The sequence below is a fragment of the Oryctolagus cuniculus genome, chromosome 3, assembly GCF_964237555.1.
Source record: "Oryctolagus cuniculus chromosome 3, mOryCun1.1, whole genome shotgun sequence".
Lineage (NCBI taxonomy): Eukaryota > Metazoa > Chordata > Mammalia > Lagomorpha > Leporidae > Oryctolagus > Oryctolagus cuniculus.
The window spans coordinates 162,343,512-162,362,674 of NC_091434.1; the positions used below are offsets into that span (position 1 = coordinate 162,343,512).

At 39.8% G+C, this 19,163-nt stretch overlaps 1 pseudogene; it reads left to right on the top strand.

Moving 5' to 3' along the window:
- The first annotated feature begins 4,270 nt into the window (after positions 1-4,270).
- Positions 4,271-16,840, top strand: LOC100355933 (ubiquitin-like-conjugating enzyme ATG10; annotated as a pseudogene).
- The last annotated feature ends 2,323 nt before the right edge of the window (positions 16,841-19,163 follow it).

A 19,163-nucleotide genomic window follows, 5' to 3' on the forward strand; every position in this document is an offset into this window, starting at 1 on the left:
AGCCTGAATGGATAATTATCAAACTAAAGTCAAATGTGCAACAAATACACACAAAAAAATTCTCAATCTCTCTAGCAAAAAAGAAAATGCAAATCAAAACCTAATGTGATACCATCTCACCCCAGATCAAATGACTATTACCAAAAAGATAAAAGATAAATACTGGCTAGGAAAGAGGGATCCTAATAAACTTGGGTGGGCATGCAAATTAGTACAGCCTTTAGGAAGAACATTATGTAGGTTCCCCAAAAATAGAGTACCCTTATGACCTAGCTATCAATGTCTGGGTGTATACCTGAAGGAAATGAAAACAGCAGATGAAAGAGATACCTACACTCTCATATAGATTAAGCACTATTCACAATTACCAGTATATAGAATAAACATGGGTGTCCATGGATGAATGATTGATTGAAGAAAATGTAGTGTATGTACACAATGGATTATTATTTAGCCATAAAAGAATGAAATACTAACATTTGCAGCAACATGGATGGAACTAGAGATTATTATTTTAAATGAAATAAGCCATACATGGAAAAAGACTTCATGTTATTTCTTACTTGAGAGATTCATATATATATATATATATCACATATATAATATAATGCATCATATAATATATAATGTATTACATAGAGAGTCTGTATGAATTTAAAACAGTGATTACTGGGAGCTAATAAGTGTAGGAGGAGAGAAATTGTGTGAAGTTTGATAATGGGTACCAAAATGCAATCAGGTGAAGGTAAGGAGTGTGTTCTGCAGCTCTATCTGGTGACTACAGATCATGAAAATATCTTCTGTATGAATAACTAGAACAAAGAAGCTGTTTCCAAACACTAAGAAAAATAATGAAGTAAGAAGTCTAATTACCTGGTATGACCAGTTTACGCTGTGTATATGTGAATATGTGGCATAGCGGGTAAAGCTGCCTCCTGGTGCGCTGGCGTCCCATATGGATTCCAATTTGAGTCCCAGCTGCTCCACATCCAATCCAGCTCTCTGCTATGGCCTGGGAAAGCAGTAAAGGATGGCTCAAGTCCGTGGGAGACCCAGAAGAAGCTCCTAGCTTCTGGCTTTGGAACAGTGTAACTCCGACCATTACGGCCAACTGGGGAGTGAAGCCTATGGAAGAAATCGCTCTCTTTCTCTCTCTCTTTCTTTCTCTCTCTCTCTCTCTGCCTCTCCTTCTCTCTCTGTGCAATTCTGACTTTCAAATAAAAAAATAAATCTTTTAAGAAAATAGCACACTATACCCCATAAAAATGTGCAAGTGTACATACTAATCAAAAAAAAATAATTCCTCTTAAAATTTTTGTATATATGAAATAATGAATTGTGTAAAAATTTAATAGGCAAGTAAGTATTCAATGTGATATTGGCGTACTATGTGGTGTTTGATATTTGTACACATTGTGCAATATCAAATCAGGATAAGTTGCTTATTTTCTCAAATGCTTAACATTTGTTTAAGGTGAAAACATTCTTTAAATTTTGTAAAACTTTTTCATGAAAATTAAATCCTAACTAACTTGGTTTTAGCATCACACACCAAATAAATGTATCAAGTTTTCAATTAAAATAATAATTTAAATGGTCAAAATTATTTTATTTTTAAAATTTTTTAAAAATATTTTATTTATTTATTTGACAGGTAGAGTTATAGACAGTGAGGGCTATCCTCACTGTGGTCCACTGCCTTCCCAGACCACAGCAGAGAGTTGGACTGGAAGAGGAGCAATCGGGACTAGAACCCGGTGCCCATATAGAATGCCGGCACCGCAGGCGGAGGATTAACCCACTGTGCCATGGCGCCAGCCCTAAAATTGGTTTTAAAACAAATCGGTAGCATTTGGATCCTTGGCAAAGGTTCAGTTTTCACTTTTGGGAGACTCGAACTGTTAGATATATCATTCTGACATTCTGGCATGCAAAAGAGTCTGTGCAAGACTCTCAGTTGAGAACCTGAGCCTGTCTGACAGCCTCACAGAGGCCACAGCATATGTGGTAGAGCAATCAGGGGGACGTGTACAAGGGGCTCACATCATAGGTATAATAGGTTATGATTGAACATATGACACAAGGTCTTGTAGGCTCTTGCTGGTCTAGAAGAACTGAGGATTCTATTATGAGCAAAATGAGGATCCATTCGAGAGTTCAAAGCAGAGTTGTAGCATGCCCTGACTTAATCTATAAGGGAACTACTCTGGCTATTGATTCTAGGGCTAGAAAAGGTGGAGCATGAATACCAACTAGGAGGTAATTGCAATAATCTATGCTAGAAATGGTGGGATTTGGGCCAGGATAGATCATGGGCAATGATGAGAAACAGATTATGGACATATTTTGCAAGTAGAACTAATGGTGGTTTCCTGATTGATAGATTATGGAAAAACAGAGGGGTCAAAAATAAAGACTTGAGGATCTCTAATACAAGTGACTGAGAAGAGAGAACTGCTCAATGCTAAGGGATACCACTGGCTTTCACTGAAACCACCAGATCAATATCTGTACCCCTTGTGCTTGCTTTAGTACCAACAGGTTCCTCTATCAGCTGTGTGTAGCTATCCATTCCTTTTGTTTTACCCATTTTTTATTTGATTTTTTTATTGTGATAATTTTGTTAAGATTTCTGTATTGATGCTAGAAATCAATATGCTGTCTTGAATTGAAAGTCTGATTATATCTATTTAAAATGCAATTGATTGTGTTGGTAGATATGCAAATATGTAAACCCGACAAACTTGATACAGATTACAGTCTCAAGTGAATATTTTATAATTGTGTATTTTATAGTATGTAAATCATATTTCAATAAAGTTGATTAAAATAATCCAGAAATATAGATTACAGGCTTAATAGGGTAATTATTATTAGACCCTCATGGTATTGCCTTCTTCAGTAAGAATAATTTGAGTTGAAAATAAGCTTAGTAAGATAATTATCTTTTTCTGACTTCTTAAAAAGGCCAATGAAGAGTATCACAAAGCTCTCCTCCCTCTGAGAATTAATAAGAACTTTCTTTCTGAGGCTTGCACAAGGCTAGTAACTGAGAGTTTAGATGGTGCATGGCCACTCATCTGAAGCAACACTCAATTCCCAAGGCAACACAACCCAATGCAGTGTTTGGATTCAGGCAGGTAACACTGAATTACTTATGGGAAAACACACCTTATTGAATTAAATTTGAAGATTTTTCACTATGTATCAATAGAAAACAATTTCCATTAGTCAAAGTTTACCCTCTTTTCACAAAAATTAAATATCTTCCATGAGTCCTCCCCTCCCCCTCCGCCGTGGAAATGTAAATTTAGAAATACTTCATTTATCCACCAGAGGAGAAACAATTTGAAACGACTGTAGATAGCGCTGAGGGTGGGCAGGCTGCAGGAGAGGCACTCCCAGGTCATGGGTAGAGTGGGAGTCGCTCGGGCATTTTGGAGGGTGCTTTGACCATATCAAAACCTAGTCTTCTCGGACCCTGGACTCTCGGCCCTGCTGACCACTCACACGTGTGCTCCGAGGCGTCCTTGTACGAGGACGACTGCTCAGGCGCAGGTGTCATCCAAGCGCCCACCAGGCAGAGACTGCCCACATGGATCCTGACCCATTCCTACTCTGCAGTGCTGGGCAGGTGTGAAGAGATGACGCCAGCAAGTGCGAGGCCACGCATGGTAATGTAAGTCAAAAAAACAAAGTCGAGGAGCAATGTGGACAGCAGGATCCCAGTTGTCCGGCAGCAAGCAGCAGCCCTCTGCCCCATGTTTCTTGTCTTACGTGTGCTTTCCCTGCAAATGCACAGCCAGCCAGACGCACACCAAATGATAAGAGAGAGCAGGCAAGGCAGATTAGAGGCTGAGGGCCATTGGGTCATTATATGTGTCTAGTTTAAAAACTTACACAAGCCTAAGTTATTTTTGTAATAAAAAAATAAAGACTTTTTAAAAGACTATGTGCAGCCCAGGGTCCTCTGAGCGTGATTTCCCCCATGGGAAGACGCCCCCAGAGACCGGGGCTGGACAGGGAGGCTCCCGGGGACGGCACAGGGGTCCTGAGCTCTGCAATCAAGACTCTTGGCCTGCTCCACAAAGGGGTGACCTCGGGGGAGTCCCTTCACCAGTCCCCCCTCTCACCAGGGAAACGCACGTCCCCGTGGATGTGGCACGTGTGGGGTTCTCACAGCAAAAGAGGCCTCCCCAGTAGGGGAGGATCCAGAAGAGCAGCAGTTTAGGGGTCAGAAACCTGACTGTGGTGCTCGCCATTTTCCATCATGGTACTGGTGTGTGGCCTGCACCCCACCGGAAGGCCCACAGGGGCTGTTTCCTCCATTGCTCCCGCCTTCTCCACCACAGGCATCGAGCGATGCAGCCGCTGCTTCTCTCACCAGGGTGGGTTCTCAGAGTCCTCGGCCACATGCCAGTCCTTCCGACATTGGAAGCTACTGCTTGGATTTTACTTGAGTCCTTTTCTCCCTCAGATCCTTGTCACCTGCCTCAGCCTTAACTTTGCGCTCCCCCCAATACCCTGGGTCCCTTCCCTTGGTCCTGCCCTCAATGTGTGCTGGCCCTGCAAACTCCCACCCAGCTCCCACAGGGACGGGCATCTGCTGAGACTGCTGTTTAAAAACAGCATGCTCTTTGAGTCCAGGATCACCCACAGCAACAAGCATGGTGAGGACTGGGTCAGTGGTGGGGTAATTGGGGAATTGGGGTGGCAAGGGTGGAAACTGGCTGGGCTCTCCTAGGAGGCTTGTGCAGATTTAGGGTGGCAGTAATCCCTTGCCCACTCTCCTCTGCAGTTGGCTGGGTCGTGGCCATGGCTGTCCTTTTGAGAGAATTCAGATGCATCAGTTGGTAGTCAGGGTGGTCTCAAAGGTACCTAGGGTGCAAAACACTTGCACGCTATCTCCAGCAAGAACAAACAGACCTCCCTCCTTCCTTCAGAATCTCCAAACCTACCATGAGAACAGCAAGGGAGCTCTTCCTGATCTCACAGCTTATTATGAAAAGAGCCACCCATCCCACCCTTAGGGATGGCCCTTTGTTTCATCATGAACAGGCCAGACAGGATGGAGAAATGGAAATCAGGTCTTTTGATGGGTTTTGTCCCCACCTGGTAACTGAATGCCAATCTGTCAAGTTTTTTTTTTTTTTTTTCTCTTGAAATTGTCCTTTTCATTTTGTCTATTATAAATCCATTCTTTCAAATTCATAACCCAGTCAGTATGATTTGGTCAGAGTTGATGCTGTCACAAGAAATGGAGACAATAAGTCAGATCCAACCAGGTACAATATGGTATCCTAATTTGAAGATATCAGAACTAAAATTGAGAAAAACAAGGGAGAGAACAACCTTTCATGGTAGCATATCAGCTCCTCAATCATCATTAGCCAACAGTCCCCAGAACCTCCCAGTTGCTTTTTAATCTAGGTTAAATTGGATTTCTTCTAATTACTATCGAAAAAGTACAATAGATACAAATGGTTCACTTGTCAAATAATTTTTGCAAAGTCTATAAATACACACACACACACACAATTTGGAAGATTCAGAACTCTTCTTATGAGTTTCAAATGATTTCATCCAAATATATTTAACCAAGAAAACTCATCAAACAACAGTTGATATCTTCTAGAGCACTGTCCTACATACCTCTTTCATAAAAATTATGCTAATTTTAAATGACCTTTTTAGTTTAACCAATAACAAGACAAATTTATAGAGTAGAGATTGTATTATTTCTTATTTAGATCTTTGGTAAAGCTTCCTGTGAAACTATCTAGGCTTTGACAAGATGGAGGATAAAGATTGGATAAAATGTATTAAAATATGATTAAACAGGATGCATAAGTTCTCAGGTTCTACATCACAGTTGGATGACTACAGTTCATGACAGGTTATTATATATTTTACAAAGAACTAAGAGAGAAAAGTGCTAAAGTTCCCAGCACAAAAGAATGATAATTGTTGAGGAGATAGAAATGCAAATTGCCCTGTTTTGATCATTATGCATTGTATACATGTACAAAATTATCACACGGTTCCCTGTAATTAATAGTTATGTATAATCACTATATGTCAGTTTAAAAATGCAGATTTAATTTTCACAGTTTTTAAGCACAAATTAAATATATATAGTAGACGAAAAATTATCCAGAATTTTTATTTCTTCTAAGTTAATCTTGGCATTTTTTATTTTTGAAAAAGCTTGAGTCATTTAATCTAACTTGCCAAAGTTATAGACATTCTCTTATTTTTCCTTTTGTGTCTATGAGACCTGAAATGATGCCCTCTGTTTTAACATTGTTATTAGCCATTTTATGTGTTCTTTTTTTCTAGCATTAATTTCAGTAGTCTTTTTAAGAAGTTATGTCTTGATTTCTTTAGTTTTCCATATCATTTTAAGTGACAGTTGTATTATTAAGTTATTGATCTTACTCTTACTTTGTGTATTTCATCTCTTCTCCTTTGGATTAAATTTGTTCTTCCACATTCTAAGTTCTTGAAGGGAAGCAAAGATTATTGATTTTGAGACAGGATATGAATGATACAAGATCAAGTCCCTACACACCCAACCACATGGTCATCTCCTACCTCTAACTGTATCCATCTCTAGTCACAGAACTCTCCACTCCACCCCAAACCAATCAAGAACAAAAGATTCCCTGCTGTCCCATGGGCATGCCTCGAATTGCCCAGTACCATGGCTATATGAGTTTCCTATGGTGGTGACAGTGAGCGATACCACCATCTTCAGTGTGTTACATGCAAAAGAAACAACCGCACCTTCACAGAAATCCATGCCTATTGCACACTGAAATACTGTTCTTCAAGGGAAATAAGCCAGAGACCAACGGTGTATCCATACCTCTGCAACTTAACAAAAATACCTGTCCAACTCACATTGCAGACCCTAATGGTGGAACCTCTTCCCACCTTGCTGTCCCCCTTGTACTACAGGATAAGCCCCCAATAACATTGTCTGGGTCAATTTATATTACAAGTAGTTCAAGGACCTTGAGGCAATATTAATCTACCCCATTTTTCTCTTCTAATATAAGAATGTAATTCTACACATTTTTATAAAACCACTGTTTATTTGTGTCAATGTTTCATGTTCATTTAGCTCAAAATAATTTAAAGTTTAATAAGGAATCAGTTAATTCCCCCTTAAGAATTTATTTAGACCCATCTGTTATTTTAATTGACAAATATATGGGTGATTTTCCAAGTTTTTTTTTCTGGTTATTGATGTTTTAGAATTAATTCTGTTCCAACATATAATTTGCTTTGTATGATTTCTCTTATTAACTATATTAAGGTTTCTTTTTTGGTCCAAAATATGATCTATCTTGTGGAATTTCTACATACACTGGAGGGCTACTCTTACATGGTGTGTTTTTAAATGTTAATTAAGTCAAATTTAGTGAGAATGCTGATTAGGCCATCCAAATACTGCTTTTGTGTTTAATTGTTATGTCATTTACTGATTTTTTTTCAGTTATGGAGCATGGAAGTATCCCAAATATAATTTGCACATTGTTTTGTTTCTCCTTTCAGTTCCAACATTTTTTTGTCATGCACTTGAATGTCCTATTGTAAAATACAGTCTCATTTAGAATTGATATGTCTTTATCATTACATACTGTCCTTCTTTATCTCTGATAATTTTTCTTGTTCTGAAGGCTACTTTAGTTTTCTGTCAATGAGTATTTTTGCATGGCACATCTTTCTCCACTCCCTACTTTACATCTTTCTGCGCCTTTAAATTTAATCTGTGTTTTCTTAGCAGCCCATAGGAGGATTTTGGCCTTGTTTTATATTTTACTTAATCTACCTATCTCTGTCATTTGATTGGTGCATGGAGACTTTACAGAATTGTAATGAAGAAGTTAGAACGTAACACATTTTTGAATGTTTTCAATATGCTCTGCTTTTATTTATTTTATCCTATTTTACCACATCCACAGAATAATTTAACATTTTTCTGTTTACATTCCATTCCATTTTTGTTTAATTATGGATAACTTTTTTAAAAATTTAAATTCTTAAAGTTAGTTACACATTATATATATATTTTAACTTATAAAGCCGTTCTGTAAGTACTATTATAGTGATGGACATGTAGTCGTTCTTAAAATGACACAGTATTCCTCATTTTTTTACCCTTTGTTACTGTTGCTTAGATTTTCTCTGTGCCAGAAGTACACAGTACATTGCTGTTACTCTCAGTTATACTTCTAGATCAAGAAAATAAATATTATTTTATCATAATTTGTTTAGTGTTCAGTGTTTGTGTGTATAAATTCAAATTCTGTGTAGTATAACATTCTTCTGTGTAAAAATAATCTTCCTTTAAAATTTTATAGTATAAATCTAAGGTAAATTATCAATTTTGTTTCATAAAGTCTATCTTTCAGATCTTTTTTTTTTTTTTTTTTGGACAGGCAGAGTGCACAGTAAGAGAGAGAGACAGAGAGAAAGGTCTTCCTTTGCCATTGGTTCACCCTCCAATGGCCCCCGCGGCTGGCGTGCTGCAGCCAGCGCACTGTGCTGATCCGATGGCAGGAGCCAGGTGCTTCTCCTGGTCTCCCATGGGGTGCAGGGCCCAAGCACTTGGGCCATCCTCCACTGCACTCCTGGGCCACAGCAGAGGGCTGGCCCAGAAGAGGGGCAACCAGGACAGAATCCGGCACCCCGACCGGGACTAGAACCTGGTGTGCCGGCGCTGCAAGGTGGAGGATTACCCTAGTGAGCCATGGTGCCGGCCTTTCAGATCTATTTTTAAAATCATAGTTTTGCTGAATAAAGAATTCTAGCAGAATTTTGATTGTTTTTGGTACTTTAATCAGCGACTCCATTACTTATGCTAGCATAGTTTCTGACAAGAAGTCAGCTGCCTTTTTACTACTGTATCAGTCCTTGAAACACATCTTTCATTTTCAGACAGATTGGGGACATATTTGCTTTTTCTTTTTAAGTATTTAAACAAATATCTTATGGCCAGATGGGTGTGTGGGTTTCATTCTCTTAGTGATCTCTTAGCTTGATGATGTTGTCATTTGCTCTTGGGATAGGATAGAAACAGGATTCAGCAAACGCAGTCCCTCCTGACCTGAAGTGTCTCCACCTACTGTCCCAAGCCAATCAGAAGCTGGGAGCAGCAAGACTCAAACCACAAAAGACCCCCCCGACCTCCCTGTTAGGGACTTCCTCAATGGGCATGCTTGCGGAGAATATCCCAGAGTGACCCACATGTGACCTTCTTGTTTAGCAGTAGTGAACAAACTACTAATTGTGACCTACGATTTTGAACATATCATGGGTGAAAAATACACCACCACCAGAACAGAGCATTGAGCTGGATGCAAATCAGTGTTTAGCATGATAAAGAACACTAGCCAGAACTGCAGGCCAGGGGCAGATCAAAGTGCCATGTGTGACAGAGGAACCACTGTGACTCCTCAACCCCATAAAAGCATCTGCACAGCTCCCAGCAGAGACCCATTTAGTAGAACCTCTTTCTGCCATGCTGTCTCTGCAAGTATTGGTCCCCACTAAACCTTTCCCAGCTTGTACATTGATCTCTTGTCAATTTGCAAGTGAGCCAAAATCTCCCAGGGTTGCTAACATTGTCAGTCATTAAAAATCAGGCATTTGTTTCTGCAAATATTTCTTCCCTGTGCTGTCCTTTTCTTTCTTTTTGGGATTCCAACTGTTCATATATTAAAATATTTGCAGTTTTTTTCATAGCTCTTATAAATTCTGTTCTTTTTTATTTTTTGTTCACTCTTGGTTATCTCTAAGTTTTTCTAAGTTTTAGCTATCTCCAAGATCACTAATTCTTCCCACAGCTGTGCTGGGCCTACTAAGGAGCTATCTTGAAAGCATTCCTTACTCTTGACAATGTATTTATTTTGTTTAGTTTATAATATTTGAATTTGGTTCCTTCTTATAGTTTCCAGCTCTCTGATGAAATTTCACATTTGAACTTGCACACTTGCTGGATAACTTTTAACATAACAAAGTGATGTAAATGCCCTTGTTCTTCCAAAGTATATGTCATATTTGAATCTGGTACTGTGAACTAATGTGTTACCATACTGTGGTTTATTCTTTCCTTTGCATGGGCTCTGTAATTTCTTATTGACCGCTGAACATTTTCTCTGACACTGGAAATCAAGATACACAGTATACTGCTTAGAAATGAATGCATCTTAACTTCAGCTATGCCCTTAATGTGGTGAGTTATTTAAAGACTAGCTTGTCCGGGAAGCTTTCTGAAGGTTTATTTCCTTTTTTTTTTTTTTTTTTTTTTTTTTTTGACAGGCAGAGTGGACAGTGAGAGAGAGAGACAGAGAGAAAGGTCTTCCTTTGCCGTTGGTTCACCCTCCAATGGCCGCCATGGCCGGCTCGCTGTGGCCAGCACATCGTGGCCAGCGCATCGCGCTGATCCGAAGGCAGGAGCCAGGTGCTTCTCCTGGTCTCCCATGGCTGCAGGGCCCAAGCACTTGGGCCATCCTCCACTGCACTCCAGGGCCACATCAGAGAGCTTGCCTGGAAAAGGGGCAACTGGGACATAATCCGGCACCCCGACCAGGACTAGAACCCGGTGTGCCGGCGCCGCAAGGCGGAGGATTAGCCTATTGAGCAGTGGCGCCGGCCTGAAGGTTTATTTCATTCTCAGCTCTGTATCTTCACTTTCAGTAGCAGATCAGATATAGTTTAAATACCCTTTTGTTTTTGCAACTTACAAAAATATTCTGGTATGACTTGTTACTCACCATGATTTAGACTGATGTCCTAGACTGGGAATGTGCTGTTTCTCTGACTTATCACCAGTCTACTGGGCCCCTTGGGCTTGACAGTTGACTTCATATGCTTCTGGCCTTCCACGCCTATAGTTATGTATCTTTTCTCCCCCCCAGAGACAGACTATTTTATCTGTCTGCTTCTCTCAGTGCAATGGTGTGCGGGCCAGCCGCACCAGTCGAAAGGAACCTAAGGGAGGGAGAGGGACTGAAAAGAGGGACAAGAGATCGCAGAGAATGGAGCCAAGACAACAAGGCTGATCAAGACTCATTTATTCCAATGTCTCAGTGGTATTTATACATAACCAGCACAAAGAAGCCAAAGAAGCACAAAAGATAACAACATGCATAAGCAACTTATCAGGGCTCTGGTAACACAGATAATTTTAACAGAGCGTTCTTGATTAACATCCTCCTTCAGGATGGGAGTACGTGACTTTCTTATCCCAAGAACTCCACAAGCCAAGACTGGCCTTGATTTGTCCAAGGGCTGTCTGCACAATGGGTTTCCACCAGTTTTCTAAGTAAGTGTGTCCATTTTTATCTCCATTTCCTCCACAGATTTTTGTCTTTTGTTTCATAGCTGAGACGGGGGACAACTTCCTGAGTCGAGCTCCAAACCCCTCTCCCCATGGCCATGGGTTTTCTCTATCAGGCTTTTACCACAAGGGACTGGTTCTCCAATTTTACTACATTTTTGAGTGTGTCAGAGCGCCTAGTGAAGTCTGAATGTTAAAATCCCATTTATCTTTTTTTAAAGATTTATTTATTTATTCTAGAAGCAGAATTACAGACAGAGAGAGGGAGACAGAGAGAAGTCTTCCATCCACTGATTCACTCCCCAAATGGCCGCAATGTTCAGAGCTGGTCCAATCCAAAGCCAGGAGCCAGGAATGTCATCCAGATCTTCCACGCAGGTACAGAGGCCCAAGCACATGGGCCATCTTCCACTGCTTTCCCAGGCCATAAGCAGAGAGCTGGATTGGAAAAGGAGCAGCTGGAAGGTGAACTGCTGCCAGTATGTGATGCTAGTGCCACACAGGAAGGCTTAGCTTACCATGCCACAGCACTGGCCCCAACCCCATTTATCTTAACAGGAGGAAAAATAGGGGCTAGACTACCTAGATACTAAATTTAATTGTCTGATTTCTTATAAAGTGCTTTCCTCATGGATGCCACTGATAACACATTCTTGAAAGACATGGAGAAAAAGGTATTCTACTACACTGTTGATTGAAATGTAAAGTAGCTCAACCATTATGAAAGAAAGGATGGAGTTGTTTTCAAAAATCTGAAAATTGATCTGCCATATGAGCCAGTCAGCCAACTGCTGAAAATTTATCCAAAGGAAATCAAATAAGCATATGAAAGTAATCTTTACCTCCATGTTTGTGGCAGCTCAATTCACAATCGCTAAGATATGGAATAAGCAAAGATGTCCATCAACTAATGACTACATAAAGGAAATGGGGTGCATATACATGATGGAATATTACTCTGTCATAAAAAGAATGAAATCCATGGAGCTGGCTCTGTGGCATAGTTGGCAAAGCAGCCACTTGTGGTGCTGGCATCCTATATGGGCACCAGTTTGGATCCCGCTGCTCCACTCCTGATCCAGCTCTCATGATGTGAGAAAGCAGTAGAAGATGGCCTAAGTCCTTGGGCCCCTGCACCCTGCCCCTCCACCCCGCCACCGTGGGAGACCCAGAAGAAGCTCCTGGCTCCTGGCTTCAGATTGGTGCAGCTCCAGCCATTGCGTCCAGTTGGGGAATGAACCAATGGAGGAAAGACCGCTCTCTCTCTCTCTCTCTCTCTCTCTCTCTCTCTGCCTCTTCTTCTCTTTCTGTGCAACTCTGACTTTCAAATAAGTACATAATTCTTTTTAAAAAATGAAATCTTGTCTTTGAAAGAAATAGATGCAATAGGAAATCATTATGCTTAGTGACATAAGCCAGACTCAGAAAGACAAATATTATATATGTCCTTTGATTTGCAACCAATATATATAGCATACAAAAATGCAATGAATAGGACAGAAATTGACATCTTGAGATTTGATTGTTGTTTATAGTTCTTGTCTACACTCATGTGAAATAGTAGTCTTTCTATTTTCTACTTGATGATGAATTCTTTAATTAGTGGAGGATTAAGCCTGTCTATAAAGCAAACCAAAGTGTGTTATTGTCATTTTTTTTAAAAAAAGAAAAGAAAGCAAGAAAGGGGTAAGGATGGTAGGGAGTATCATTATGGGCTTAAAATTGCATATATATATATATTAAATACATGAAATCTGTTTTCTTTATATAAATGAAAAGAAATTTTAAACAAAGAGTTAAAATTAAAGCTTTAATTAGTACAGTTTTGTCTTGTATTTTGAAATCTTAAATTGTAATGCCTCTAGTTTTTTTTTTTTTTTTCTTTCCAAAGTCATTTGGGTTATTTGGGAGCCTATGTAATTTCATATAAATTTTAGATTTTTTTCTAATTTTGTAAAAAATTTCATGTGAATTTCATTAAGTATTACTTTGAATCTGTATATCATTTTGGGTACCTTAATAATATTCATTTTTTTCAACTTACAAATATGAGATATCTTTCATTAAAAAAAAAGCAAAGAACAACTTCTAGGACCTTAGGCATGTTCATAAACTAAATAATCATTGGGCTGATAGGAGCTATGCAAAAATCAGTGTATCATGTTATAAAGAACTTTATTTCTGATTTTTGTATAAAGAGCTTGTTAAGTATTAAGCCAGGACTGTAAGCTTCCTAGTTCTCTAAGAGCACTTCAGCATGCTTAGTTGCTTGTCATCTGTCTCACAGTGGATGATCTAATTACTCAAAATACACACATATTTTTAAACAGTCTTTTTAAAAATTGCTAATTAAAAGATGAATTGTAGAAAGCTAATTCTTTATCCTTTACTGAAAAGGAAGAACTCTTTCCAATGCTTTTCAAAAAGATCACAAAGGTATGTCTTGATATATAATTTGCCATAATGATACAGGAAGGATAAATACTTAACACTTGAAAGAAATGAATTCAGGGTTGCTGGATTGGAACAAAATTTTGAATAAGATATTGTGCTACATTTAGTTGCTCTTTCCCATTGAGGAACAAATGTGCACTTCCAATTAATAATTATAGTAGCCATCTCAGTACTTTTTAGATAAAAACTCTCCCCTACTTAACAAATTCACTGAGATAAAATGAATTCTGTTCAGGGCTGAATGCTGCATAAAGAGGAGTTGAATTGATTATAACACAGAAATAGCATGTTTTAGAAACCATTTTTGTTTATTATACTTTCAAAGAGTAAGTTTTCCTGTAAAAACTTACATTACTTAGGTTAATATGCTGGGTGAGGGAGGGAATTAGGAAAAAATAAATTTGACAAAATAATAATTTTGTTATTCATATTTACAGTTTTAAAAAATATTTGATTACTCTGATACTTTTGTAAAGTTTAAGGTTTTATAAAAATTAAGCAGTCAATTCATGAGTAAAATTTATTAGGTATCAGACAGTGAGTTAGTGACATTATAGGCACTATCCCATTTATGTAGGAAGTGCAATATTAATATAAAAATAACTTGTTATGACAATGGAGCAATAACTTGGACAATAAGTAGGTTGGAAGATAGAGCTTGAGAAAATCAGCATGTTTTAGATGCTTAAAGAATTTATTTTTCTTCTATTTACATAAAACATGAATTTGGGGAAAATTTTATGCATAAATAACTTGATAAATTCTCATTTTGAATAAATAATGAACCTATATGCCTAACTTTCATACAAGTAATATTTAAACAATTAAGTACTTGATTTAAACCATGTTGTCTTTTTAAAAGTGAAATAAATCAGATCTATTCCAGTTTCCTGCTAATGCATATCCTGGTAGGCATTTCATGATGCCTCAATTAACTGAACTCCTGCCACCCATGTCGGAGACTTGTATTTAGTTCCTGTCTCCTGATTTCAGCCTGGCCTAACCCAAGCTGTTGCAGGTATTTTGGGGGAGAGAACCAGCTTAAGGAAGGTCTCTGTGTCTGTCTCTACCTGTTTGTGTCTCTCTTTCAATAAATATACAATTAAATTATAATATATTTAAATAGAGACATACATGTTTAGTGTAGATGTAATTTTATTTAAATAATGAGCTTTGCAATCTAGCTAATGAATTATTTTGTTTTGTAAAATATAATTGTAAACTTAATTTAAATTATATCAGTTATCTTATTTTTAAAAATGTGGATTTTTAGGCAACACATGCATAGCATGGCAGTTTTCATGTCTTCAATAATCATATTAATGCATAAAGTTTCACCCAGATTTGTTAGTCTATTAGTAAATGTGCAACATTTTAACGTAGATTGTAAATTGTTTTTGTTAGCACCATTTAATTTCTAAAACTATATAAACTCAAAACTTGAAATATGTCTAACATAAAACAGGAAATTGCTTTAACAATAGACATGCTGTGTGAGTAGGAGAACAAAAAGATTGTTAAAGATATATTCAAATTGATTTACAGATACACTAGGCTTAATCATCCTGTCCAATTCGAGAAAGAAATTGTATACAGACATTTTCCTCTCTCTCTCTTTTTTTTTTTTTTCTGACAAGCAGAGTTAGACAGTGAGAGAGAGAGAGAGAGAGACAGAGAGAAAGGTCTTCCTTTTTCCGTTGGTTCACTCCCCAAGTGGCCACTAGGTCCAGCGCGTTGCGCCTATCTGAAGCCAGGAGCCAGGAGACCTCCTGGTCTCCCATGCAGGTGTAGGACCCAAAGACCTGGGCCATCCTCCACTGCACTCCCAGGCCACAGCAGAGAGCTGGACTGGAAGAGGAGCAACCGGGACAGAATCCGGCGCCCCAACTGGACTAGAACCCGGGGTGCCCACACCGCAGGTGGAGGATTAGCCTAGTGAGCCGTGGCACCAACCCCCTCTCTTTCAATCCCTTGGATACCAGAAGCATTCTATATTTCGGTATATAAATTTTTCCTAATTTTCCCCCTTTATTTAATTAGCAATTGAGATTGAGAAAAACGCCTGAAAGTTCATGTAGAAAAACAAAATGAATATAATTTTAATTTCCTAATGAAATTAATGAAATCATATCAGCATGTTAACCAAAATTTCATACTTCTAGATTAGCCAATAAAATAATCAAATAGAAAATGAAATAATATATGATCCAATGTTAACTCCCCAGAGCCTGGAAGTAATGCTAGTTTCAGGGAAAAGTATAGGTCTTGAAGCCAAAAGACAAGTTTGAGAAATGTTTTTGTCACTCTGGTTTTCCTTATTGATGAGCTTTAAATTTGTCTTCTTATTTATATACTCATGGAACTCATCATCCAGTACCTTTGTAATAGTTGCCTATAGCTGCTCAGGAACCTGGAAGTGTGTTAGTCTGGTGGTGGACCCCAGGACTGTTCTGATGGCTACATGTGCAAAACGCATTTGCAAATTAAAAACGGGACCGTGGCGCCTCGCCCAAGACCATCTGCCCACGAACAGACGGGTCTTCCCACGGAGGAAGCTGCAGAACTGCCCTCGGGTGATGCCGAAGCTCCCGAGGTGGCAGCAGCGTCACAGGTGATACGACACGAGTATCATGTCTTATATTCCGGTAGCTTCCAAGTGCCTGTGCTGTACTTCAGGGCGAGCTTTTTAGGGGGGTGGCCTTTGACCCTGGAGGACGTTTGGGAAGGAGTCCACGAGTGCTACAGGACGCGGCTGCTGCAGGGCCTATGGGACACCAATACTTGGCCAACCCTTTTTTGTACTTCATCCTTGCAAGACAAATGAATCCATGACTCTGGTGTTAAAGAATCCTCAGAAAATCAATAGGAACATCAACTACATCGCCTCGTGGCTGAGCGTCGTGGGGCCGGTGGTGGGGCTGAACCTACTTCTGAGTTACGCCCAGGCCGCCTCTCAGGACATGTGACATGTGGACATGAAGGTAGGAAGAGAAACCTGGGCCTCGTGCTGTGCTCCAAGCTCACAGTGCGTCTGCTACGCTCGCTGGCCCCACCACACACTGCGTTGGCTCTCAGCCTCACTGGGCAGGCCATTGGCGTGTTTGTCAGTTTTCCAGTCAGCGCCCAGATCCACCCCTTAGGAAGCACTTACCTTTGTCATCAAAGTAGCCCTCGCCCAGCCACCGGGCGGGGGATACTCTGCCTTCAGTGCAGATGTTCCCAAAATAAGCCCTGCCCAGACAAGCTTCTTTCCTTCTTGTCTTTTGCTCCTGTCCTCCAGATTCTTCTACTGGGCTTAGAAATTGCACGAGTAGAATGCCAGGAGTTTCCTCACTCAGCCTGGTGTTGCTGGGACCGGTACTGTGAGACAGTCCTTCTCCCCAGGGACTTCTTTATCCCTTCGAAGTGAATGTCTGCAGCAGCTGATGTCTGATACACTGGATGTTTAGGAGGAATGTACCCAAGACACAAATCAATAGAAGTAGGGGGAAAAATGAATCTAACTGCACAATCCTCAGATGACTGATGTCATTAGGGCACTCGCAGGTCATGGTTTTCTGGGCCACTTCACATCCCTTTTCCTAATGTGGATGATGGTGGAGAAATGTCTTTGTGTTATCATTGCAATGGACAATGTATGAAAATTAAAAGAGGATTTACATAGCTCTGAAAAAAATAGTTGCCTATAGCTAATGAGATGAAGTATGTAAAACAATGCACAAAAGTGACACACAAAAATGGAGCTCGTTTATGGTATTGTACAAATGAGTTAACAAGGCTGGAGCAGCAGCTCAATAGACTAATCCTCCGCCTGCGGTGCCGGCACCCCGGGTTCTAGTCCTGATCGGGGCACCAGATTCTGTCCCAGTTGCTCCTCTTCCAGTCCAGCTCTCTGCTGTGGCCTGGGAGTGCAGTGGAGGATGGCCCAAGTGCTTGAGCCCTGCACCCCAAGCGAGACCAGGAGAAGCACCTGACTCCTGCCTTCAGATCAGCACAGTGTGCCGGCCACGGCGGCCATTGGAGGGTGAACCAACAGCAAAGGAAGACCTTTCTCTCTATCTCTCTCACTGTCCACTCTGCCTGTAAAACAAACAAACAAACAAACAAAAACAAACAAAAAAAACAAATGAGTTAACAAAACTTTTATTGTACTTATAGTTAATTCATTGTTTGGGGTGGGTGTTTGATCTATTAGTTCAGATATTGGTTAGGATGTTCAAACCTCACATATAAGTCCCTGGGTTCTCTCTGTAGCTCCAGCTCTTTACTGCAGGTTTCCATTAATGCAGACCCTGGGGAGCAGTAGTGATGGCTCAAGGTATTGGGTTCCTGCCTCTCTTTTGAAAGGCATGGTTTAAGTTCCATTATCCTGGCTTTGGTGCAGACACTGTGGTCTTTTGTGGAGTGAACTAGTGAGTAGTAGCTCTCTCTTTCCTTGTCTCTTGGACTCTGCTTTCAAACAAATATAAAATAAGTCTGTTTAAAAAAAACAAAAGGAATGGTTATAAATTCAGCTAGTGAACATTTCCCTATAAGTAATGCCTGCATAATAATTAGCTTTTATGTTGCACTAATGGGAAAATGGTAAGATGGGATGACTTAATATTCTTACAATACTTTCACATTAATTGAGAATAGACTCAGCAAATGAAATAAAACTAGAAGTACTTAAAAAGATTTTAAATGGGAACATCCCCAGAGAAAATTGGAAAAGAGTGTGCATTTTTGAAGTATAGGTTCTGTTGTGGTTTTAAAGTATTTTTCTCAAATGCAAGATGGCTAAATAGGGGAAAGATGTGGTGATTTTCAGAATGGGAAGATAACAGAAGAAAAGTAGAGAGACTGAATTACCAGGGGACAATTGGGGAGAAGTTTGCCGTGGAAATTCTAGAGCATTCTACAGAATACACCATGCAGCAGGGTAGACAGTACAAACACAGCAGCAAGCAAGGACAACACTGTGACTCCTGCAGCAGGGAGCAGGATCAGATTTCATGGTCTTGGAGCAAAGTGAGAGGACTCTGTGGCAACCCAAATCACTGGTGACATTGTCTGAGGGAGAACCTTGAGACGACACTGATTTTGAAGACAGCCTGGAGTACTAATGGGGGACAGGTGCCCACCTGGCCTCAAGAAGGAATAGCACAATACTATCTGCCTATCCCCCAACAAGGTACACAGAACCAAGCAGGGAAGAAGCACTATCTTAATAAAGTGAGCAGAGGTTGCTGCAGCTCATGGGCAGGTGACACTAGGGCATTTCATTGGTAGGATAATTCCTAATCCCTGCTGACTATGAATCTGGCCTACAATGTAGGCAAGGGGTGAGGTGCCCACTTGGTCATGAGGCATTCACTTT